The sequence below is a fragment of the Festucalex cinctus genome, chromosome 8 (genome assembly GCF_051991245.1).
Source record: "Festucalex cinctus isolate MCC-2025b chromosome 8, RoL_Fcin_1.0, whole genome shotgun sequence".
NCBI classification, from domain to species: Eukaryota; Metazoa; Chordata; class Actinopteri; order Syngnathiformes; family Syngnathidae; genus Festucalex; species Festucalex cinctus.
The window spans coordinates 3,611,885-3,639,687 of record NC_135418.1 but is presented as its reverse complement, the minus strand read 5'-3'; positions in this window follow the sequence as shown (position 1 = coordinate 3,639,687).

Sequence of the window (27,803 nt, the reverse complement as noted above, 5' to 3'; positions counted from 1 at the left end):
GGCGGATTTTGTATCGGTTGACAAGTCTGCGACCGATACGGCCGTTTAGCTCCCCTTGACGACCGATGGTTCGGTCGAATCGGTTTTTTGTCCCACCCCTAATAAAAATGCGAGCAAAAACTCAAGTGTTGCGTTTATATTTTTCTTGAGTATAGTTACAAAAATTACCAGAACATTTCCTTGCCTGGCACAAACACACAAGAAATGTGTTGCTATTTGTTACGAATGTTGGAATTCCAAGCAATCGAGACTGATTAAGGCATCAGTTGCATCACTCAGCAAAACAGAAGACTAAAACAAAAATAATTTTAATATAGTAATGAATCTTACCTTTTTATTTCCATGTTAGATGATGATAAAAATAAGCCTCTTCACCACTGTTGCTGTCTGAGGAGTATGACCCTTTTTAAAAACTTTACCATTCTAGAACTTCCTGTGATGATCGTATCATGCATCACTTGCAAATTGACGCTATGTTGAATCACCGATTTGGTGTTTAGGGAGGGAACTCCATTGGTTTAGTGTTTTGCAACGGGAGCATTTCCACTTCAAGTGAATGTGAGAGAGGACATTATATAATTCATTTTTCAAGGAAGTTCCAAGAGCTTACCGGGTTTCCCTTTATTAGGGCCAGAACAGCGGCGGCGGCGGTGCCGCTGCGAGGCCCTATTGTTTTTCAAGGAATTCTTATTAGGGCCCGAGCAGCGGCGGCGGCGGTGCCGCTGCGAGGCCCTATTGTTTTTGTAGGAATTCTTCTTATTAGGGCCCGAGCAGCGGCGGCGGCGGTGCCGCTGCGAGGCCCTATTGTTTTTGTAGGAATTCTTATTAGGGCCCGAGCAGCGACCGCTGCGAGGTCCCTATTGTTTTTGTAAAAATTATTATTATTATTATTATTATTAGGGCCCGAGCAGCGACCGCTGCGAGGTCCCTATTGTTTTTGTAAAAATTATTATTATTATTATTATTAGGGCCCGAGCAGCGACCGCTGCGAGGTCCCTATTGTTTTTGTACAAATTATTATTATTATTATTAGGGCCCGAGCAGCGACCGCTGCGAGGTCCCTATTGTTTTTGTAAAAATTATTATTATTATTAGGGCCCGAGCAGCGACCGCTGCGAGGTCCCTATTGTTTTTGTAAAAATTATTATTATTATTAGGGCCCGAGCAGCGACCGCTGCGAGGTCCCTATTGTTTTTGTAAAAATTATTATTATTATTATTATTATTATTATTATTATTATTATTATTATTAGGGCCCGAGCAGCGACCGCTGCGAGGTCCCTATTGTTCCTGAAGGAATTCTTATTCTTCTTCTTCTTCTTCTTCTTTGTTATTATTCTTTTCCGCAAACAACCACATTTTTGAGGCACTAAACATGAACGAAAACTCACCAAACTTTACACGCAGATCGGGTCTGGCGAAAAATTAGATATTTTAAAGTCGCCATACATGGTAACAGAAAAATGGCTCTGTAGCGCCACCTACATAGGTTTAACGGATCCCTGTCCCGCTACGATTGTCCTATGGCTACGAAAATTGTGTGGCACCTGTAGCACATCCAGATGAACAAAAACCTCTTTGATATGTGTACCCTAAAATAGACAGGAAGTGAGGTATGAGTATTTGAATGTCCAATTTTGGCCCATTTTTGCACATTTACAGGGGTCATACTTTTGCCCGCTTCTCCTACACGGTTAACCCGATTGACTTCAAACTTGGGCTGTACCATCTCAACACCTGGGACAACATCATGGTAAAAAAATCTAAAGTTTTTGACATACTATATGACGGTGGCGGGGCATCAAATTTACAGTTTCAAAATTCTTACTTAACGAAGCATTGCCGGTGTTACGTTTAATCTAGAGCTACGGAAATTGGTACACATATGTAACAGACTATGATCTACAAAAAAAGCCTGTTGGTGCCATATGCTAAACCTAACAGGAAGTCCGCCAGAGGCGAGGCATCAAATTTTGTGTTTCAAAATTCTAACTTAATGAAGCATTCCCGGCTGTACATTTCACCTAGAGTTACCAATATTTGAAGACATATGTAACAGCCCTCAAGGTACAAAAAACTCTTTTTGAACCATATGCTAAACCGAACAGGAAGTCCGCCATTTTGATTTACTTTGGAACGTGTTGCCATTTTTTGGGCCATTTCATAGGGGTCTTATTTTAACGAACTCCTCCTACAGAGTTTATCCGATCATCTCCAAACTTGGTGTGATTCATCTTAAGATGTTGAAGATGAAAAGTTATTGAAAGCTTTTTATTTTGTCGCACGCTGTTGCCGTGGCATGCACAGTTTGCAAAGGAAAAAATTACTTCTTAATGAAGCATTCCCAGTTGTACGAAGCAGCTAGAGCTACGAAAATTTGGAGACAAATGTAACAGCCCACGATGTACAAAAAAGTCTCTTGGTGCCATGTGCTAAACCCAACAGGAAGTCCCGTAGGGGCCGGGCATCACATTTTGAGCTAAAAAACTCCTCTTTAACGAAGCATTCCCGGTTGTACGTTTCACCTAGCGCTATGATAATTTAGAGGCATACATAAGAGCCCACGATGTACAAAAAAGTCTCTTGGAACCATGTGCTAAACCAAACAGGAAGTCCGCCATTTTGATTTATGATGGGATTTGTAGACTTTTTTTGTGGCCTTTTTTAGGGGTCATATTTTAACTCCTCCTACAAAATTCATCCGACCGTGTTCAAACTTGGTGTGTTTCATCTTAAGATGTTTAAGATGCAAATTTATCGAAAGTTTTTTATTTTGTCGCACGCTGCTGCTATAGCGATGCATTGGTTGCCAAGTAAAGTGCTGCTTTGTTTTTTTTTATCTATACATGTGTGAAAACTCGTGAAACTTTGCACACACATCAGACTTGTCATTAACATGAATTTTTAGAGATTTCTTGTGCAATTTGCAATAAATCGCACCCTCTATACATTTGTTATGGAGCATTTCCGATTGGATGATTCAAGCGCAAAATAACTAAAGATGACTTGACTTGACCGAGATTTGTGAAAACTCAGAGGCATACCTATTATATTATTATTATTTTTTGTACCTTACAAGATTATCTCTTGTGCCACATTAAACCCCTTTGCAGGCCTGAGCCAAACCACGGTCCATACATTTGATACCACTGCTTTATTTCAATGGTCAAGTACTTCATAACCACACCTACTTATGCTTGTCCTTGCATATATAGTAGACAACAAAGAGCTCTTTCAACAAAAGACATTTCCATCTACAAAGTCATACAAGGTAAGCACTCTATAAATTCTGCAATCACTACACTTCTATTCCTAAATTATCACTTCAAATACCAACAATGGTTAATACAGCTACAAATTTCTTGTATGTTTATGAAGTATGATACTGTATTTATTTCTACTCCTTTGCTTTTCTACAGAACATGCACAAATCAACAAGCAAATTCTCTTTTGATAAAGACCCTCTAATCATCTCCATACGCAAAGATTGCCAACTTTTTTCTGTAAGTATACAATACATAAACTAAACAGGACAACTTTCTCAATCATATACAGTATGCCATACATATATGTATTAAGTTCTCATTTATTAACAGGTTTGTTAAAGGCACCTTTAGTGTGTTTTTCTGTTTGTAATGTTTCTCCACGAGCACGTCTAGCCATTGATATCATGTAGAACACATATGCTAACCTTTTAGAGACAATTGAAGCTTACTTGCACAGTAGCCACTATCTTAACCACTTAATTCACATGTCTACTTGACAACTTATTACATGTAGTGAAATGGTACTTTGTGCGTCTTATGCTTTTTTCTGAACACTGCTTTTCAACTCTTTCCTTAAAACCAATACATGCGGCACTGTTATACTGTATAAATATATATGTCCGTGTGTATATATAACCATTTATGTACCTGTCGTATCCTTACTTTTATTCATCATTTCATCACACAATCCTAAAACATTGCTTTTTGACCCAGAGGATTCAACTATACCATTTTTGCGTGTCTTATTACTTACTAGCTATATTATTTATTAACGGGCAAAAACTATGAATATAAGATCACCGTCAAATATTACGTCTGTAATATCCATATACAGTGCATTACATAATATGCATTTGTATTAAGACACTACCATGCTAAAAATATGCACACGACTGTTCTGTAAACTACACCTAAGACAACCAAACTTCACAGATCTAACATGATTCTTCATTCTTTTTTGTTCTACAGATGTATCAAATGCTGCCACACAGACAGAAGAAGCCACTGAGGACATGCACGAAGACGATGATCACAATATAACAGGACAGGTTAACCCCCCTGAAGTTTTAGCCCGCAGGTCAAAGCGTCCTAGGACTAATTCATCCATGGAGGTTACATTATCCTAAGACAGACTATGTGCTAACCCAAACTCTTTGACCCCAAGGGATTCATCTGTCCCAGAAAACTTTTACACTAAAGAGTTTATCTGTCCTAGGGCGCTGTTAACCCCAGGTTAAAGTGTTATTTAATCTGTCCTGTTACAACAGCTATACATAAACAGCTGCATTCCTCTCCTGTTCCATCTCTCGCACTTCTTTCATCTCTTTTTCTCCTCTACTTATACCTATGCTTGCTCATGTGCTTTTTTCCCCTTTAGATGATGTCATTGGTTAGCCTGCTTCAAAGCTACATTTTTTCTTGAATAACTGTCACACATTTACTGTTTGCTGGACCCTACAAAACTGTCACAATACTTCACTATGTCATGAATACATATGTGTTGCACAGCGACACCACATTAAGAGTCATCAAAAAGCTTTTTATTTGATCACACACCATCTCTGTGCCATGCAATGTTTTCAAATAAACAGATGCTGGTTTTGAATATCAAACGAGCGACTTTTCATGAAACTTTGCACACACATCAGAAAGTCCACACTTTTGAATTTATTTTGGGAATTGTGCATCATTTTTGGCCTTTTACTGCACCTTTTTACACACAAGGCACGGCAAATGCATTTCTATTTTCCATGGTCCTTGTCTATTTAACAGTACCCCAACGTGCAAGTCCCCCGACTTGCATATACCCCAACGTGGCCCGGGTTGCGAGGGCCCTTTATAGCTGCTCGCAGCTCTAGTTATTATTATTATTAGGGCCCGAGCAGCGACCGCTGCGAGGTCCCTATTGTTTTTGTAAAAATTATTATTATTATTATTATTATTATTATTATTATTATTATTATTATTCTTCTTCTTCTTCTTTATTCTCCGCAAACAATCGTGATTTTGGGTACCTAAATATTCACGAAAACTCACCAAACTTTGCACACTCCTCAGGTCCGGCGAAAAATTTGATATTATGAAGTCGTTATAACAACGCGACTCTATAGCGCCCCCTAGCGTAGAAAAATAAAAACCAAGCCCGACACGTTTGAGCTAGAGCAACGAAAATTGGCAGGCACGTGTAGCACCCCGAGACGCACAAAAAAGTCTATTGGGACCATGTAGCTAAAATGTACAGGAAGTGAGCTATGAATTTTTTAATGTCCAATTTTGGCCTATTTTGGCACATTCACTGTGGTCATGCTTTTTCCCCCTTTGCAAACATTTTTCATCCAATTGACTTCAAACTTGGCATTTATCATCTCAAGACCTAAGAGAACAGCTGGGCAAAACATCTTGCCTTTTCGAAATACTATACGACGGGGGCGGAGCATCAAATATTGCCTTTAAAATTTCATTTGTCCAGAAAGAGCAAATGCTTAATAACTCCCATGTTCAAGCTCCAAAAAATCTCAAACTTCTCAGGCAACGTAATAGTCACAGCCTGAAAACATCTATATGACAAAATTCAGTTATACATATAGCGCCACCTAGTGGTTACAATAAATGTCATACTTTACATTTTTAGCTACTGTGCTGAGCTTGTTGAAGGGATCCATTTGAAAATTGGTCAGAAAAGCCTTAAGATGTTGATCATGCCCCGCACCGAATATTGTAACTTTTCGTCAAAGGGCGTGGCCGCTACGGTGACGCAAAATATGAAGATTTTTCGTGAAAATAAAAGCTGCATTAACTTGACCGAGATGATCCTATCTTCTCAAAATTTCACACATTTGATGAGAGTCCAGCTCTAAAGACATCTACTAACTTACATTTCATCTAACTGATAGCGCCACCTAGTGGCAATTTTTTTTCTTACGAATTTTCTTCTACGTTTTTCTCCAAACACGTTAACTGGACCTACCTCATATTTGCTCAGAGGAGGGTTTCGGCCTTCATGATGTCACAACACGAAGTTTGTGAGTTTTCGCGAATTGCTGTAGGCGTGGCTAAGCGCTGTTCGCCAAGAAAACAACGCCAGTTTTGAGGGTCTAAACATGCACAGAAACTCCTGAAACTTGGCACACACATCTGGCCTGGTAAAATGAGCAATATTTTATTGTTGATTGTGCTATTTTTACAAAAATGACTCAATAGCGCCCCCTTGAAATTTTTAACAAAGCAGCCCCGGTTGTACGTTTAAGCAAGAACGCCGAATATTTTTAAGTGTATGAGGGAGCCCAAGACCTACAAAAAAGTCTCTTGTACCCATATGCTAAAATGAACAGGAAGTGAGCTACGAATTTTTGAATGTCCCATTTTTGACGATTTTTGCACATTCACAGGGGGCAGACTTTTGCCCACTTCTCCTACACGTTTCATCCGACTGAGTTAAGACTTGGCCTGGACCATGTCAAGACCTGAGCCAACGACAGGGGGAAAAATTTTGACTTTTCGAAATACTATATGATGAGGGCGGGGCATCAAAATTTGTGTTTCACAATGAAAAAGGATATGCTTGATAACTCCCCGGTACATGCTCCAAAAAATCCCAAACTTGACATGTATGTTTATCGTCAAGGCCTGAAGTTATCTCTATGACAACATTCAGTTATATATGCAGCGCCACCTAGCCCTTGAGGCATGAAAAAAAAATACCCCACATACGGTATTTTGTACAAAAAATGTACACTCATTCTAAGTGTGATAACTAAGTCATTTATGAATATTTTTTTAGTTTCCACCACTCAAAATGTTCACTGGCATCAGACTTATCCAAACATATATATTTTTTTATTTATTTTTGATAGCCTCTATGGACATTAAAAGCAATATCGTGAATGAAGGATATGCTTAATAACTCCACGGTACATGCTCCAAAAAAAAATCCCACACTTGACATGTATGCTTATAATCAAGGCCTGAAGGTATCTCTATGACAATATTCAGTTATAAATACAGCGCCACCTAGCCCTTGAGGCTTATATAAAAAAAAAAAAAAATACCCCACATACGGTATTTTGTACAAAAAATGTACACTCATTCTAAGTGTGATAACTAAGTCATTTATGAATATTCTTTTAGTTTCCACCACTCAAATTGTTCACTGGCTTCACACCGATCCAAACGTATGTACGTTTCCATTTTGTTTTATTCATTTTTGATTGCCCCTTTGGACAATAAAAGTAACATTGTGCAATGAGTACAACGAGCGATGATGTGTATATACACTTTTACAAAAAAATACCAATCAGGGCAACTCATTGCTTAAAAATAAAAAAGGACGCTGATTTTTGCAGGTCTTAACAATCACCAAAACCCGTTGAGCTTGACACACACACTGGCAAAAAAATATTCTACATGTAAACGTTTATTATGCCATTTTCAAAGAAATTTTGCTTCCAATATGCCAGTACCCCAACGTGCCAGTACCCCAACGTGCAAGTACCCCAACGTGCAAGGACCCCAACGTGGCCCGGGCTGCGAGGGCCCTTTATAGCTGCTCGCAGCTCTAGTTATTATTATTATTCTTTATTCTCCGCAAACGGTCGCGATTTTGGGTACCTAAACATTCACGAAAACTCACCGAACTTTGCACACTCCTCAGGCCCGGCGAAAAATTTGATATTATTAAGTCGTCATAACAATGTGACTCGATAGCGCCCCCTAGCGTAGAAAAATAAAAACCAAGCCCGGCACGTTTGAGCTAGAGCAACGAAAATTGGCAGGCACGTGTAGCACCCCGAGACGCACAAAAAAGTCTATTGGGACCATGTAGCTAAAATGTACAGGAAGTGAGCTATGAATTTTTTAATGTCCAATTTTGGCCTATTTTGGCACATTCACTGTGGTCATGCTTTTTCCCCCTTTGCAAACATTTTTCATCCAATTGACTTCAAACTTGGCATTTATCATCTCAAGACCTGAGAGAACAACTGGGCAAAACATCTTGCCTTTTTGAAATACTATATGACGGGGGCGGGGCATCAAATATTGCCTTTAAAATTTCATTTGTCCAGAAAGAGCAAATGCTTAACTCCCATGTTCAAGCTCCAAAAAATCTCAAACTTCTCAGGCAACGTAATAGTCACGGCCTGAAAACATCTATATGATAAAATTCAGTTATACATATAGCGCCACCTAGTGGTTACAATAAATGTCATACTTTACGTTTTTAGCTACTGTGCTGAGCTTGTTGAAGGGATCCATTTGAAAATTGGTCAGAAAAGGCTTAAGATGTTGATCATGCCCCACACCGAATATTGTAACTTTTCACCAAAGGGCGTGGCCGCTACGGTGACGCAAAGTCTGAAGATTTTTCGTGAAAATAAAAGCTGCATTAACTTGACCGAGATGATCCTATCTTCTCAAAATTTCACACATTTGATGAGAGTCCAGCCCTAAAGACATCTACTGACATATATTTCATCTAACTGATAGCGCCACCTAGTGGCAATTTTTTTTATTACGAATTTTCTTCTACGTTTTTCTCCAAACACGTTAACTGGACCTACCTCATATTTGCTCAGATGAGGGTTTCGGCCTTCATGATGTCACAACACGAAGTTTGTGAGTTTTCGCGAATTGCTGTGGGTGTGGCTAAGCGCTGTTCGCCAAGAAAACAACGCCAGTTTTGAGGGTCTAAACATGCACAGAAACTCATGAAACTTGGCACACACATCTGGCCTGGTAAAATGAGCAATATTTTATTGTTGAATGTGCTATTTTTACAAAAATGACTCAATAGCGCCCCCTAGAAGTTTTTAACGAAGCAGCCCCGGTTGTACGTTTAAGCAGGAACGACGAATATTTTTAGGTGTATGAGGGAGCCCAAGACCTACAAAAAAGTCTCTTGGACCCATATGCTAAAATGAACAGGAAGTGAGCTACGAATTTTTGAATGTCCCATTTTTGACAATTTTTGCACATTCACAGGGCGCAGACTTTTGCCCACTTCTCCTACACGTTTCATCTGACTGAGTTAAGACTTGACCTGGACCATGTCAAGACCTGAGCCAACGACAGGGGGAAAAATCTTGACCTTTCGAAATACTATATGATGAAGGCGGGGCATCAAAATTTGTGTTTCGCACTGAAAAAGGATATGCTTAATAACTCCCCGGTACATGCTCCAAAAAATCCCAAACTTGACATGTATGTTTATCGTCAAGGCCTGAAGCTATCTCTATGACAACATTCAGTTATATATGCAGCGCCACCTAGCCCTTGAGGCATAAAAAAAAAATACCCCACATACGGTATTTTGTACAAAAAATGTAAACTCATTCTAAGTGTGATAACTAAGTCATTTATGAATATTCTTTTAGTTTCCACCACTCAAAATGTTCACTGGCATCAGACTTATCCAAACATATATATTTTTTTATTTATTTTTGATAGCCTCTGTGGACATTAAAAGCAATATCGTGAATGAAGGATATGCTTAATAACTCCACGGTACATGCTCCAAAAAAAATCCCACACTTGACATGTATGCTTATAATCAAGGCCTGAAGGTATCTCTATGACAACATTCAGTTATAAATACAGCGCCACCTAGCCCTTGAGGCTTATATAAAAAAAAAAAAAAAATACCCCACATACGGTATTTTGTACAAAAAATGTACAATCATTCTAAGTGTGATAACTAAGTCATTTATGAATATTCTTTTAGTTTCCACCACTCAAATTGTTCACTGGCTTCACACCGATCCAAACGTATGTACGTTTCCATTTTGTTTTATTCATTTTTGATTGCCCCTTTGGACAATAAAAGTAACATTGTGCAATGAGTACAACGAGCGATGATGTGTATATACACTTTTACAAAAAAATAACAATCAGGGCAACTCATTGCCTAAAAATAAAAAAGGACGCTGATTTTTGCAGGTCTTAACAATCACCAAAACCCGTTGAGCTTGACACACACACTGGCAAAAAAATATTCTACATGTAAACGTTTATTATGCCATTTTCAAAGAAATTTTGCTTCCAATATGCCAGTACCCCAACGTGCCAGTACCCCAACGTGCAAGTACCCCAACGTGCAAGGACCCCAATGTGGCCCGGGCTGCGAGGGCCCTTTATAGCTGATCGCAGCTCTAGTTCTTATTATTATTATTATTCTCCGCAAACGATCACATTTTTGAGACACTAAACGTGACCGAAAACTCACCAAACTTTACACACACATCAGGCCTGGCGAAAAATTTTATATTTTATAGTGGCCATACATGACAAAAGAAAAATGGCTCCTTAGCGCCCCCTACATAGGTTAAACGGATCCCTGTCCCGCTACGATTGTCCGACGGCTATGAAAATTGTGTGGCACCTGTAGCACATCCCAATGAACAAAAACCTCTTTGATGTGTGTACCCTAAAATAGACAGAAAGTGAGGTATGATCATCTGAATGTCCAATTTTGGCCCAGTTTTCCACATTTACATGGATCATACTATTGCCCGCTTCTCCTACACGGTTAACCCGATTGACTTCAAACTTGGGCTGTACCATCTCAACACCTGGGACAACATCATGGTAAAAAATCAAACGTTTTTGACATACTATATGACGGGGACGAGGCATCAAATTTAGAGTTTCAATAGTCTTACTTAACAAAGCATTGCTGGTTGTACGTTTATTCTAGAGCTACGAAAATTGGTACACATATGTAACAGACTACGACCTACAAAAACGTCTTTTGGTGCCATATGCTAAACCTAAGAGGAAGTCCGCCAGAAGCAGGGCATCAAATTTGTTGTTTCAAAATTCTTACTTAATGAAGCATTCCCGGCTGTAAGTTTCACTGAGAGTGACCAAAATTTGAAGACATATGTAATAGCCCTCAAGGTACAAAAAACTCTTTTTGAACCATATGCTAAACCTAACAGAAAGTCCACCATTTTGATTTACTTTGGAACGTGTTGCCATTTTTTTGGCCATTTCATAGGGGTCTTATTTTAACGAACTCCTCCTACAGAGTTTATCCCATCATCTTCAAACTTGGTGTGATTCATCTTCAGATGTTGAAGATGAAAACTTCTTGAAAGCTTTTTATTTCGTCGCACGCTGTTGCCGTGGCATGCACTTGTTTGCAAAGGAAAAAAATTCTTCTTAAGGAAGAATTCCCAGTTGTACGAAGCAGCTAGAGCTACGAAAATTTGTAGACATATGTAACAGCCCACAATGTATAAAAAAGTCTCCTGGTGCTATGTGCTAAACCCAACAGGAAGTCCCCCAGGGGCCGGGCATCACATTTTGAGCTAAAAAACTCCTCTTTAACGAAGCATTCCCGGTTGTACGTTTTACCTAGAGTTACCAAAATTTGAAGACATATGTAACAGGCCTCGAGGTACAAAAAACTCTTTTTAAACCATATGCTAAACCTAACAGGAAGTCCGCCATTTTGATTTACTTTGGAACCTGTGGCCATTTTTTGGGCCATTTCATAGGGGTCTTATTTTAACGAACTCCTACAGAGTTTATCCGATCATCTTCAAACTTGGTGTGATTCATCTTAAGATGTTGACGATGAAAATTTATTGAAAGCTTTTTATTTCGTCGCACGCTGTTGTCGTCGCATGCACTTGTTTGCAAAGGAAAAAAAATCCTTCTTAATGAAGCATTCCCAGTTGTACGAAGCAGCTAGAGCTACGAAAATTTGGAGACATATGTAACAGCCCACGATGTACAAAAAAAGTCTCTTGCTGCCATGTACTAAACCCAACAGGAAGTCCCCCATTTTGTGCTAAAAAAACAACAACCTCCTCCTTAACGAAGCATTCACGGCTGTACGTTTCACCTAGAGCTATGATAATTTGGAGGCATACATAAGAGCCCACGATGTACAAAAAAGTCTCTTGGAACCATATGCTAAACCAAACAGGAAGTCTGACATTTTGATTTACTTTGGTATTTGTAGCCACTTTTTGGGGCCTTTTATAGGGGTCATATTTTCTGCAAAACTTATCACATCGTCTTCATTCTTTGGCATGTTTCATCTTAAGATATTTAAGATGAAAAGTTATTGAATTATTTTATTTTGTCACACGCCTTTGCTGTAGCGATGCATTGTTTGCAAAGAAATTTTTTTTTTGAGAGTCTAAACATGGGCAAAAACTCACAAAATTTTGCACACAGATCAGATCTCTCACGAACATGAATATTTTATAATTTGTTGTGCAATTTGTAATAAATGGCTCAATAGCGCCGTCTCGATATTTTTATGAAGTATATCCGATTATATGGTTCAGCTAGATGTGTGAATATTGGGAGGCATACCTATCAGCCTAATACCTCCAAAAATTATTCTATAGCCATGTGCCAATCCATTTTGATTTTATTTTAATTGTGCATAATTTTTGGCCTTCCATGAAACTTTGCAAACACAAAGCATGTCAAAAACATTTACAATTTAGACGGTTTCCTATGAAACAGTACCCCAACATACCAGTTCCCCGACATGCAAATACCCCAACGTGGCCCGGGTTGCGAGGGCCCTTTATAGCTGCTCGCAGCTCTAGTTATTAGGGCCCGAGCAGCGACCGCTGCGAGGTCCCTATTGTTTTTGTAAAAATTATTATTATTATTAGGGCCCGAGCAGCGACCGCTGCGAGGTCCCTATTGTTTTTGTAAAAATTATTATTATTATTATTCTTCTTCTTTATTCTCCGCAAACAATCGCGATTTTGGGTACCTAAACATTCACGAAAACTCACCGAACTTTGCACACTCTTCAGGTCCGGCGAAAAATTTGATATTATGAAGTCGTCATAACAATGCGACTCTATAGCGCCCCCTAGCGTAGAACAATAAAAACCAAGCCCGGCACGTTTGAGCTAGAGCAACAAAAATTGGCAGGCACGTGTAGCACCCCGAGACGCACAAAAAAGTCTATTGGGACCATGTAGCTAAAATGTACAGGAAGTGAGCTATGAATTTTTTTATGTCCAATTTTGGCCTATTTTGGCACATTCACTGTGGTCATGCTTTTTCCCCCTTTGCAAACATTTTTCATCCAATTGACTTCAAACTTGGGATTTATCATCTCAAGACTTAAGAGAAAAACTAGGCAAAAAATCTTGCGTTTTCGAAATACTATATGACGGGGGCGGGGCATCAAATATTGCCTTTAAAATTTCATTTGTCCAGAAAGAGCAAATGCTGAATAACTCCCATGTACAAGCTCCAAAAAATCTCAAACTTCTCAGGCAACGTAATAGTCACGGCCTGAAAACACCTATATGAAAAAATTCAGTTTTACATATAGCGCCACCTAGTGGTTACAATAAATGTCATACTTTACGTTTTTAGCTACTGTGCTGAGCTCGTTGAAGGGATCCATTTGAAAAATGGTCAGAAAAGCCTTAAGATGTTGATGATGCCCCACACCGAATATTGTAACTTTTCGCCAAAGGGCGTGGCCGCTACGGTGACGCAAAGTCTGAAGATTTTTCGTGACAATAAAAGCTGCATGAACTTGACCGAGATGATCCTATCTTCTCAAAATTTCACACATTTGATGAGAGTCCAGCCCTAAAGACATCTACGAACTTATATTTCATCTAACTGATAGCGCCACCTAGTGGCAATTTTTTTTCTTACGAATTTTCGTGTACATTTTTCTCCAAACACGTTAACTGGACCAACCTCATATTTGCTCAGATGGGGGTTTCGGCCTTCATGATGTCACAACACGAAGTTTGTGAGTTTTCGCGAATCGCTGTGGGCGTGGCTAAGCACTGTTCGCCAAGAAAACAACGCTAGTTTTGATGGTCTAAACATGCGCAGAAACTCATGAAACTTGGCACACACATCTGGCCTGGTAAAATGAGCAATATTTTATTGTTGTTTGTGCTATTTTTACAAAAATGACTCAATAGCGCCCCCTAGAAGTTTTTAACGAAGCAGCCCCGGTTGTACGTTTAAGCAAGAACGACGAATATTTTTAGGTGTATGAGGGAGCCCAAGACCTACAAAAAAGTATCTTGGACTCATATGCTGAAATGAACAGGAAGTGAGCTACGAATTTTTGAATGTCCCATTTTTGACCATTTTTGCACATTCACAGGGGGCAGACTTTTGCCCACTTCTCCTACACGTTTCATCTGACTGAGTTAAGACTTGACCTGGACCATGTCAAGACCTGAGCCAACGACAGGGGGAAAAATCTTGACCTTTCGAAATACTATATGATGAAGGCGGGGCATCAAAATTTGTGTTTCGCACTGAAAAAGGATATGCTTAATAACTCCCCGGTACATGCTCCAAAAAATCCCAAACTTGACATGTATGTTTATCGTCAAGGCCTGAAGCTATCTCTATGACAACATTCAGTTATATATGCAGCGCCACCTAGCCCTTGAGGCACAAAAAAAAAATACCCCACATACGGTATTTTGTACAAAAAATGTAAACTCATTCTAAGTGTGATAACTAAGTCATTTATGAATATTCTTTTAGTTTCCACCACTCAAAATGTTCACTGGCATCAGACTTATCCAAACATATATATATTTTTATTTATTTTTGATAGCCTCTGTGGACATTAAAAGCAATATCGTGAATGAAGGATATGCTTAATAACTCCACGGTACATGCTCCAAAAAAAATTCCCACACTTGACATGTATGCTTATAATCAAGGCCTGAAGGTATCTCGATGACAACATTCATTTATAAATACAGCGCCACCTAGCCCTTGAGGCTTATATAAAAAAAAAACCCACATACGGTATTTTGTACAAAAAAATGTAAACTCATTCTAAGTGTGATGACTAAGTCATTTCTGAATATTCTTTTAGTTTCCACCACTCAAATTGTTCACTGGCTTCACACCGATCCAAACGTATGTACGTTTCCATTTTGTTTTATTCATTTTTGATTGCCCCTTTGGACAATAAAAGTAACATTGTGCAATGAGTACAACGAGCGATGATGTATATATACACTTTTACAAAAAATACCAATCAGGGCAACTCATTGCCTAAAAATAAAAAAGGACGCTGATTTTTGCAGGTCTTAACAATCACCAAAACCCGTTGAGCTTGACACACACTGGCAAAAAAAATATTCTACATGTAAACGTTTATTATGCCATTTTCAAAGAAATTTTGCTTCCAATATGCCAGTACCCCAACGTGCCAGTACCCCAACGTGCCAGTACCCTAACGTGCAAGTACCCCAACGTGCAAGGACTCCAACGTGGCCCGGGCTGCGAGGGCCCTTTATTGCTGCTCGCAGCTCTAGTTAGGGCCCGAGCAGCGACCGCTGCGAGGTCCCTCTTGTTTTTGTAAGAATTATTCTTCTTCTCCGTAAACGATCGCATTTTTGAGGGCCTAAACATTTACGAAAACTCACCAAACTTTGCAGTCTCTTCGGGCCCGGCGAAAAATTTGATATTATGTCGTTGCCATAACAATGCGACTCTATAGCGCCCCCTAGCGTAGAAAAATAAAAACCAATCCCGGCCCGTTTGACCTAGAGCTACGAAAATTGCCAGGCACGTGTAGCACCCCGAGACGCACAAAAAGTCAATGGAAGCCATTTCCTAAAATGTACAGGAAGTGAGCTATGAATTTTTGAATGTCCAATTTTGGCCCATTTTGGCACATTCACTGTGGTCATACTTTTTCCCCCTTTGCAAATATTTTTCAGCCAGTTGACTTCAAACTTGCCATGTATCATCTCAAGACCCAAGACAACAACTGGGCAAAATATCTTGACTTTTTGGAATACTATATGACGGGGGCGGGGCATCAAATATTGATTTTAAAATTTAATTTGTCCAGAAAGACAAAATGCTGAATAACTCCCATGAACAAGCTAAAAAAAATCTCAAACTTCTCACGCAACTTAATAGTCACGGCCTGAAAACATCTATATGATACAATTCTGTTATATATATAGCGCCACCTAGTGGTGACAATAAATGTCATACTTTACGTTTTTAGCTACTATGCCAAGCTCTTTGAAGGGATCCAGTTGAAAATTGGTCAGACAAGCCTTAAGATGTTGATCATGCCCCACACCGAATATTGTAACTTTTCGCCAAAGGGCGTGGCCGCTACGGTGCCGCAAAGTCTGGTAATTTTTCGTGGCAATAAAAGCTGCTTTTACTTGACCCAGGTCATCCTATCTTCTCAAAATTTCACACATTTGATGAGAGTCCAGCCCCTAAGACATCTACGAACTTATATTTCATCTTACTGATAGCGCCACCTTCTGGCAATTTTTTTTCTTGCGATTTTTCTTCAATGTTTTTCTCCAACCATATTAACTGCACCTACCTCATATTTACTCAGATGAGGGTTTCGGTCTTCATGATGTCACAACACGAAGTTTGTGAGTTTTCGCGAATCGCTGTGGGCGTGGCTAAGCGCTGTTCGCCAAGAAAACAACACCAATTTTGAGGGCATAGAAACGCATGAAACTTGGCACACACATCTGGCCTGGCAAAATGAGCGATATTTTATCCTGGATTGTGCTATTTTTACAAAAATGACTCAATAGCGCCCCCTAGAAAATTTGAATAAAGCAGCCCCGGTTGTACGTTTAAGCAAGATCTACGAAAATTTTTAGGTGTATGAGGGAGCCCAAGACCTACAAAAAAGTATCTTGGACCCATATGCTAAAATGAACAGGAAGTGAGCTACGAATTTTCGAATGTCCCATTTTTTACGATTTTAGCACATTTACAGGGGGCATACTTTTGCCCACTTCTCCTACACGTTTCATCCGACTGACTTCAGACTTGACCTGGGCTATGTCAAGACCTGAGCCAACGACAGGGAGAAAAATCTTGACTTTTCTAAATACTATATGATGAGGGCGGGGCATCAAAATTTGTGTTTCGCAATGAAAAATGATATGCTTAATAACTCTCCGGTAAATGCTCCAAAAAATCCCAAACTTGACATGTATCTTTATAGTCAAGGCCTGAAGCTATCTCTATGACAACATTCAGTTATATATGCAGCGCCACCTAGCCCTTGAGGCATGAAAAAAAAATACCCCACTTACGGTATTTTTACAAAAATTGTAAACTCATTCTCAGTGTGATCACGAAGTAATTTATTAATATTCTTTTACTTTCCACCACTCAAAATGTTCACTGGCATCAGACCTAACCAAACATACATATTTTTGTCATTTAGTTTTATGTATTTTTGATAGCCTCTATGGACATTAAAAGCAATATCGTGAATGAAGGCTATGCTTAATAACTCCCAGGTACATGCTCCAAAAAATCCCATACTTGAAATGTATATTTATAGTCAAGGCCTGAAGGTATCTCTATGACAAAATTCAGTTATAAATACAGCGCCACCTAGTCCTTGAGGCATAAAAAAAAAAAATGCCTCACTTACGGTATTTTTGCAAAAATTGTAAACTCATTGTAAATATGATAACTAAGTCATTTATGAATATTCTTTTACTTTCCACCACTCAATGTGTTCACTGGCATCAGACCGATCCAAACATATGTACTTTTTTTATTTAGTTTCATTTTCTTTGATCGCCTCTATGGACAATAAAAGCAACATTGTGCAATGAGTACGAGCGATGATGTGTGTATACATACTTTTACAAAAAATACCAATCAGGGCAACTCATTGCCTAAAAATAAAAAAAGACGCTGATTTTTGCAGATCTTAACAATCACCAAAACCCATTGAGCTTGACACACTCATCACACCTGGCAAAAAAAAAAAAAATCCACGTCTATCATGCCATTTTCAAAGAAATTCTGCTTCCAATGTGCCAGTACCCCAATGTGCAAGTACCCCAACGTGCAAGTACCCCAACGTGGCCCGGGCTGCGAGGGCCCTTTATAGCTGCTCGCAGCTCTAGTTATTCTTCTTCTTCTTCTTCTTCTTCTTTATTCTCCGCAAACGATCGCGATTTTGGGTACCTAAACATTCACGAAAACTCACCGAACTTTGCACACTCCTCAGGCCCGGCGAAAAATTTGATATTATTAAGTCGTCATAACAATGCGACTCTATAGCGCCCCCTAGCGTAGAAAAATAAAAACCAAGCCCGGCACGTTTGAGCTAGAGCAACAAAAATTGGCAGGCACGTGTAGCACCCCGAGACGCACAAAAAAGTCTATTGGGACCATGTAGCTAAAATGTACAGGAAGTGAGCTATGAATTTTTTAATGTCCGATTTTGGCCTATTTTTGCACATTCACTGTGGTCATGCTTTTTCCCCCTTTGCAAACATTTTTCATCCTATTGACTTCAAACTTGGCATTTATCATCTCAAGACCTGAGAGAACAACTGGGCAAAACATCTTGCCTTTTTGAAATATTATATGACGGGGGCGGGGCATCAAATATTGCCTTTAAAATTTCATTTGTCCAGAAAGAGCAAATGCTTAATAACTCCCATGTTTCTAAGCTCCAAAAAATCTCAAACTTCTCAGGCAACGTAATAGTCACGGCCTGAAAACATCTATATGATAAAATTCAGTTATACATATAGCGCCACCTAGTGGTTACAATAAATGTCATACTTTACGTTTTTAGCTACTGTGCTGAGCTTGTTGAAGGGATCCATTTGAAAATTGGTCAGAAAAGCCTTAAGATGTTGATCATGCCCCACACCGAATATTGTAACTTTTTGCCAAAGGGCGTGGCCGCTACGGTGACGCAAAGTCTGAAGATTTTTCGTGAAAATAAAAGCTGCATTAACTTGACCGAGATGATCCTATCTTCTCAAAATTTCACACATTTGATGAGAGTCCAGCCCTAAAGACATCAACTGACTTATATTTCATCTAACTGATAGCGCCACCTAGTGGCAATTTTTTTTCTTACGAATTTTCTTCTACGTTTTTCTCCAAACACGTTAACTGGACCTACCTCATATTTGCTCAGATGAGGGTTTCGGCCTTCATGATGTCACAACACGAAGTTTGTGAGTTTTCGCGAATTGCTGTGGGTGTGGCTAAGCGCTGTTCGCCAAGAAAACAACGCCAGTTTTGAGGGTCTAAACATGCACAGAAACTCATGAAACTTGGCACACACATCTGGCCTGGTAAAATGAGCAATATTTTATTGTTGATTGTGCTATTTTTACAAAAATGACTCAATAGCGCCCCCGAGAAGTTTTTAACGAAGCAGCCCCGGTTGTACGTTTAAGCAAGAACGACGAATATTTTTAGGTGTATGAGGGAGCCCAAGACCTACAAAAAAGTCTCTTGGACCCATATGCTAAAATGAACAGGAAGTGAGCTACGAATTTTTGAATGTCCCATTTTTGACGATTTTTGCACATTCACAGGGGGCAGACTTTTGCCCACTTCTCCTACACGTTTCATCTGACTGAGTTAAGACTTGACCTGGACCATGTCAAGACCTGAGCCAACGACAGGGGGAAAAATCTTGACCTTTCGAAATACTATATGATGAAGGCGGGGCATCAAAATTTGTGTTTCGCACTGAAAAAGGATATGCTTAATAACTCCCCGGTACATGCTCCAAAAAATCCCAAACTTGACATGTATGTTTATCGTCAAGGCCTGAAGCTATCTCTATGACAACATTCAGTTATATATGCAGCGCCACCTAGCCCTTGAGGCATAAAATAAAAATACCCCACATACGGTATTTTGTACAAAAAATGTAAACTCATTCTAAGTGTGATAACTAAGTCATTTATGAATATTCTTTTAGTTTCCACCACTCAAAATGTTCACTGGCATCAGACTTATCCAAACATATATATATTTTTATTTATTTTTGATAGCCTCTGTGGACATTAAAAGCAATATCGTGAATGAAGGATATGCTTAATAACTCCACGGTACATGCTCCAAAAAAAATCCCACACTTGACATGTATGCTTATAATCAAGGCCTGAAGGTATCTCGATGACAACATTCAGTTATAAATACAGCGCCATCTAGCCCTTGAGGCTTATATAAAAAAAAACACACACATACGGTATTTTGTACAAAAAAATGTAAACTCATTCTAAGTGTGATGACTAAGTCATTTATGAATATTCTTTTAGTTTCCACCACTCAAATTGTTCACTGGCTTCACACCGATCCAAACGTATGTACGTTTCCATTTTGTTTTATTCATTTTTGATTGCCCCTTTGGACAATAAAAGTAACATTGTGCAATGAGTACAACGAGCGATGATGTATATATACACTTTTACAAAAAATACCAATCAGGGCAACTCATTGCCTAAAAATAAAAAAGGACGCTGATTTTTGCAGGTCTTAACAATCACCAAAACCCGTTGAGCTTGACACACACTGGCAAAAAAAATATTCTACATGTAAACGTTTATTATGCCATTTTCAAAGAAATTTTGCTTCCAATATGCCAGTACCCCAACGTGCCAGTACCCCAACGTGCCAGTACCCTAACGTGCAAGTACCCCAACGTGCAAGGACTCCAACGTGGCCCGGGCTGCGAGGGCCCTTTATAGCTGCTCGCAGCTCTAGTTAGGGCCCGAGCAGCGACCGCTGCGAGGTCCCTATTGTTTTTGTAAAAATTATTATTATTAGGGCCCGAGCAGCTACCGCTGCGAGGTCCCTATTGTTTTTCGATCGGATTATTAGGGCCCGAGCAGCGACCGCTGCGAGGTCCCTATTGTTTTTCGTTCGAATTATTATTATTATTATTATTATTATTATTATTCTTTTTCTCCGTAAACGATCGCATTTTTGAGTACCTAAACATTCACGAAAACTCACCAAACTTTGCACACTCCTCAGGCCCGGCGAAAAATTTGATATTATGAAGTCGTCATAACAACGCGACTTTATAGCGCCCCCTAGCGTAGAAAAATAAAAACCAAGCCTGGCACGTTTGAGCTAGAGCAACGAAAATTGGCAGGCACGTGTAGCACCCCGAGACGCACAAAAAAGTCTATTGGGACCATGTAGCTAAAATGTACAGGAAATGAGCTATGAATTTTTTTATGTCCAATTTTGGCCTATTTTGGCACATTCACTGTGGTCATGCTTTTTCCCCCTCTGCAAACATTTTTCATCCAATTCACATCAAACTTGGCATTTATCATCTCAAGACCTGAGAGAACCACTGGGCAAAAAGTCTTGCCTTTTCGAAATACTATATGATGGGGGCGGGGCATCAAATATTGTCTTTAAAATTTCATTTGTCCAGAAAGAGCAAATGCTTAATAACTCCCATGTTCAAGCTCCAAAAAATCTCAAACTTCTCAGGCAACGTAATAGTCACGGCCTGAAAACATCTATATGATAAAATTCAGTTATACATATAGCGCCACCTAGTGGTGACAATAAATGTCATACTTTACGTTTTTAGCTACTGCGCTGAGCTCGTTGAAGGGATCCAGTTGAAAGTTGGTCAGAAAAGCCTTAAGATGTTGATCATGCCCAACACCGAATATTGTAACTTTTCGCCAAAGGGCGTGGCCGCTACGGTGCCGCAAAGTCTGAAGATTTTTCGTGACAATAAAAGCTGCATGAACTTGACCGAGATGATCCTATCTTCTCAAAATTTCACACATTTGATGAGAGTCCAGCCCTAAAGACATCTACGAACTTATATTTCATCTTACTGATAGCGCCACCTAGTGGCAATTTTTTTTCTTACGAATTTTCTTGTACATTTTTTCTCCAAACACGTTAACTGGACCAACCTCATATTTGCTCAGATGAGGGTTTCGGCCTTCATGATGTCACAACACGAAGTTTGTGAGTTTTCGTGAATCGCTGTGGGCGTGGCTAAGCACTGTTCGCCAAGAAAACAATGCCAGTTTTGAGGGTCTAAACATGCGCAGAAACTCATGAAACTTGGCACACACATCTGGCCTGGTAAAATGAACAATATTTTATTGTTGATTGTGCTATTTTTACAAAAATGACTCAATAGCGCCCCCTAGAAATTTTTAACGAAGCAGCCCCGATTGTACGTTTAAGCAAGATCTACGAAAATTTTTACGTGTATGAGGGAGCCAAAGACCTACAAAAAAGTCTCTTGGACCCATATGCTAAAATGAACAGGAAGTGAGCTACGAATTTTTGAATGTCCCATTTTTTACGATTTTTGCACATTTTCAGAGGGCATACTTTTGCCCACTTCTCCTACACGTTTTATCCGACTGACTTATGACTTGACCTGGACCATGCCAAGACCTGAGCCAACAACAGACGGAAAAATCTTGACTTTTGAAAATACTATATGATGAGGGCGGGGCATCAAAATTTGTGTTTCGCACTGAAAAAGGATATGCTTAATAACTCCCCGATACATGCTCCAAAAAATCCCACACTTGACATGTATGCTTATAATCAAGGCCTGAAGGTATCTCTATGACAACATTCAGTTATAAATACAGCGCCACCTAGCCGTTGAGGCTTATATAAAAAAAATTAAAAAAATACCCCACATACGGTATTTTGTACAAAAAATGTACACTCATTCTAAGTGTGATAACTAAGTCATTTATGAATATTCTTTTAGTTTCCACCACTCAAATTGTTCACTGGCTTCACACCGATCCAAACGTATGTACGTTTCCATTTTGTTTTATTCATTTTTGATTGCCCCTTTGGACAATAAAAGTAAACATTGTGCAATGAGTACAACGAGCGATGATGTGTATATACACTTTTACAAAAAAATACCAATCAGGGCAACTCATTGCCTAAAAATAAATAAGGACGCTGATTTTTGCAGGTCTTAACAATCACCAAAATCCGTTGAGCTTGACAGACACTGGAAAAAAAAAAATTCTACATGTAAACGTTTATTATGCCATTTTCAAAGAAATTTTGCTTCCAATATGCCAGTACCCCAACGTGCCAGTACCCCAACGTGCAAGTACCCCAACGTGCAAGGACCCCAACGTGGCCCGGGCTGCGAGGGCCCTTTATAGCTGCTCGCAGCTCTAGTTATTCTTCTTCTTCTTCTTCTTCTTCTTCTTCTTCTTCTTCTTCTTCTCCGTAAACGATCACGATTTTGGGTACCTAAACATTTACGAAAACTCACCAAACTTTGCACACTCCTCAGGCCCGGCGAAAAATTTGATATTATGAAGTCGTCATAACAACGCGACTCTATAGCGCCCCCTAGCATAGAAAAATAAAAACCAAGCCCGGCACGTTTGAGCTAGAGCAACGAAAATTGGCAGGCACGTGTAGCACCCCGAGACGCACAAAAAAGTCTATTGGGACCATGTAGCTAAAATGTACAGGAAGTGAGCTATGAATTTTTTAATGTCCAATTTTGGCCTATTTTGGCACATTCACTGTGGTCATGCTTTTTCCCCCTTTGCAAACATTTTTCATCCAATTGACTTCAAACTTGGCATTTATCATCTCAAGACCTGAGAGAACAACTGGGGAAAAAATCTTGCCTTTTCGAAATACTATATGACGGGGGCGGGGCATCAAATATTGCCTTTAAAATTTCATTTGTCCAGAAAGAGCAAATGCTTAATAACTCCCATGTTCAAGCTCCAAAAAATCTCAAACTTATCAGGCAACTTAATAGTCACGGCCTGAAAACATCTATATGATAAAATTCAGTTATCCATGTAGCGCCACCTAGTGGTAACAATAATTGTCATACTTTACGTTTTTAGCTACTGTGCTGAGCTCGTTGAAGGGATCCAGTTGAAAATTGGTCAGAAAAGCCTTAAGATGTTGATCATGCCCCACACCGAATATTGTAACTTTTCGCCAAAGGGCGTGGCCGCTACGGTGCCGCAAAGTCTGAAGATTTCTCGTGACAACAAAAGCTGCATTATCTTGACCGAGATGATGCTATCTTCTCAAAATTTTACACAATTGATGAGAGTCCAGCCCTAAAGACATCTACAAACTTATATTTCATCTTACTGATAGCGCCACCTACTGGCAATTTTTTTTCTTACGATTTTTCTTCAATGTTTTTCTCCAACCATGTTAACTGGACCTACCTCATATTTGCTCAGATGAGGGTGTCGGCCTTCATGCTGTCACAACACGAAGTTTGTGAGTTTTCGCGAGTCGCTGTGGGCGTGGCTAAGCACTGTTCGCCAAGAAAACAACGCCAGTTTTGAGGGTCTAAACATGCGCAGAAACTCATGGAACTTGGCACACACATCTGGCCTGGTAAAATGAACAATATTTTATTGTTGATTGTGCTATTTTTACAAAAATGACTCAATAGCGCCCCCTAGAAATTTTTAACGAAGCAGCCCCGATTGTACGTTTAAGCAAGATCTACGAAAATTTTTACGTGTATGAGGGAGCCAAAGACCTACAAAAAAAGACTCTTGGACCCATATGCTAAAATGAACAGGAAGTGAGCTACGAATTTTTGAATGTCCCATTTTTTACGATTTTTGCACATTTTCAGAGGGCATACTTTTGCCCACTTCTCCTACACGTTTTATCCGACTGACTTATGACTTGACCTGGACCATGCCAAGACCTGAGCCAACAACAGACGGAAAAATCTTGACTTTTGGAAATACTATATGATGAGGGCGGGGCATCAAAATTTGTGTTTCGCACTGAAAAAGGATATGCTTAATAACTCCCCGATACATGCTCCAAAAAATCCCAAACTTGACATGTATGTTTATCGTCAAGGCCTGAAGGTATCTCTATGACAACATTCAGTTATATATGCAGCGCCACCTAGCCCTTGAGGCATGAAAAAAAAATACCCCACTTACGGTATTTTGTACAAAAAATGTAAACTCATTCTAAGTGTGATAACTAAGTCATTTAGGAATATTCTTTTACCTTCCACCATTCAAAATATTCACTGGCATCAGACCTAACCAAACATACATATTTTTGTTATTTAGTTTTATGTATTTTTGATAGCCTCTATGGACATTAAAAGCAATATGGTGAATGAAGGCTATGCTTAATAACTCCCAGGTACATGCTCCAAAAAATCCCATATTTGAAATGTATATTTAGAGTCAAGGCCTGAAGGTATCTCTATGACAAAATTCAGTTATAAATACAGCGCCACCTAGTCCTTGAGGCATAAAAAAAAATGCCTCACTTACGGTATTTTTGCAAAAATTGTAAACTCATTGTAAGTGTGATAACTAAGTCATTTATGAATATTCTTTTACTTTCCACCACTCAATATGTTCACTGGTATCAGACCGATCCAAACATACGTATTTTTTATTTAGTTTTATTTTTATTTTTTATCGCCTCTATGGACAATAAAAGCAACATTGTGCAATGAGTACGAGCGATGATGTGTGTATATATACTTTTACGAAAAATACCAATCAGAGCAACTCATTGCCTAAAAATAAAAAAAAGACGCTGATTTTTGCAGATCTTAACAATCACCAAAACCCATTGAGCTTGACACACTCATCACACCTGGCAAAAAAAAAAAAAAAAAAGTCCACATGTTTATCATGCCGTTTTCAAAGAAATTCTGCTTCCAATGTGCCAGTACCCCAATGTGCAAGTTCCCCAACGTGCAAGTACCCCAACGTGGCCCGGGCTGCGAGGGCCCTTTATAGCTGCTCGCAGCTCTAGTTATTAGGGCCCGAGCAGCGACCGCTGCGAGGTCCCTATTGTTCCTGAAGGAATTCTTATTAGGGCCCGAGCAGCGGCGGCGGCGGTGCCGCTGCGAGGCCCTATTGTTTTTGTAGGAATTCTTCTTATTATTATTATTCTTATTCTTATTATTCTTCTCCGCAAACAATCGCATTTTTGAGACACTAAACGTGACCGAAAACTCACCAAACTTTACACGCACATCAGGCCTGGCGAAAAATTTGATATTTTAAAGTCGCCATACATGATAACAGAAAAATGGCTCCATAGCGCCACCTACATAGGTTAAACGGATCCCTGTCCCGCTACGATTGTCCTATGGCGACGAAAATTGTGTGGCACCCGTAGCACATCCAGATGAACAAAAACCTCTTTGATGTGTGTACCCTAAAATAGACAGAAAGTGAGGTATGATCATCTGAATGTCCAATTTTGGCCCAGTTTTGCACATTTACAGGGGTCATACTTTTGCCCGCTTCTACTACACGGTTAACCCGATTGACTTCAAACTTGGGATGGACCATCTCAACACCTGGGACAACATCATTGTAAAAAATCTAAAGTTTTTGATATACTATATGACGGCGGCGACGCATGAAATTTAGAGTTTAAAAATTCTTACTTCACGAAGCATTGCCGGTTGTACGTTTAATCTAGAGCTACGAAAATTGGTACACATATGTAACAGGCTATGACCTACAAAAAACTCTTTTTGAACCATATGCTAAACCTCACAGGAAGTCCGCCATTTTGATTTATTTTGGAACGTGTTGCCATTTTTTTGGCCATTTCATTGGGGTCTTATTTTAACGAACTCCTCCTACAGTGTTTATCCGATCATCTTCAAACTTGGTGTGATTCATCTTAAGATGTTGAAGATGAAAAGTTATTGAAAGCTTTGTATTTCGTCGCACGCTGTTGTCATGGCATGCACTGTTTGCAAAGGAAAAAAAATATCCTTAAAGAAGCATTCCCATTTGTACGAAGCAGCGAGAGCTACGAAAATTTGTAGACATATGTAACAGCCCAAGATGTACAAAAAAGTCTCTTGGTGCCCTGTGCTAAACCCAACAGGAAGTCCCCCAGGGGCCGGGCATCACATTTTGAGCTAAAAAACTCCTCTTTAACAAAGCATACCCGGCTGTACGTTTCACCTAGAGTTACCAAAATTTGTAGAGGTATATAACAGCCCTCGAGGTACAAAAAACTCTTTTTGAACCATATACTAAACCTAACAGGACGTCCGCCATTTTGATTTACTTTGGAATGTGTTGCCATTTTTTGGGCCATTTCATAGGGGTCATATTTGAACGAACTCCTCCTACAGAGTTTATCCGATCATCTTCAAACTTGGTGTGACTCATCTTAAGATGTTGAGGATGAAAAGTTATTGAAAGCTCTTTATTTCGTCGCACGCTGTTGTCGTGGCATGCACTTTTTGCAAAGGAAAAAAATCCTTCTTAATAAAGCATTCCCAGTTGTACGAAGTAGCTAGAGCTACAAAAATTTGTAGACATATGTAACAGCCCACAATGTACAAAAAAAGTCTCTTGGTGCCATGTGCTAAATCCAACAGGAAGTCCCCCAGGGGCCGGGCATCACATTTTGAGCTAGAAAACTCCTCTTTAACGAAGCATTCCCGGTTGTACGTTTCACCTAGCGAGATGATAATTTGCAGGCATACATAAGAGCCCACGATGTACAAAAAAGTCTCTTGGAACCATGTGCTAAACCAAACAGGAAGTCTGCCATTTTGATTTACGATGGGATTTGTTGCCATTTTTTGTGGCCTTTTTCAGGGGTCATATTTTAACGAACTCCTCGTACAAAGTTCATCCGACCGTCTTCAAACTTGGTGTGTTTCATCTTAAGATGTTTAAGATGCAAAGTTATCGAAAGTTTTTTATTTTGTCGCACGCTGCTGCTATAGCGATGCATTGTTTGCCAAGTAAAGTGCTGC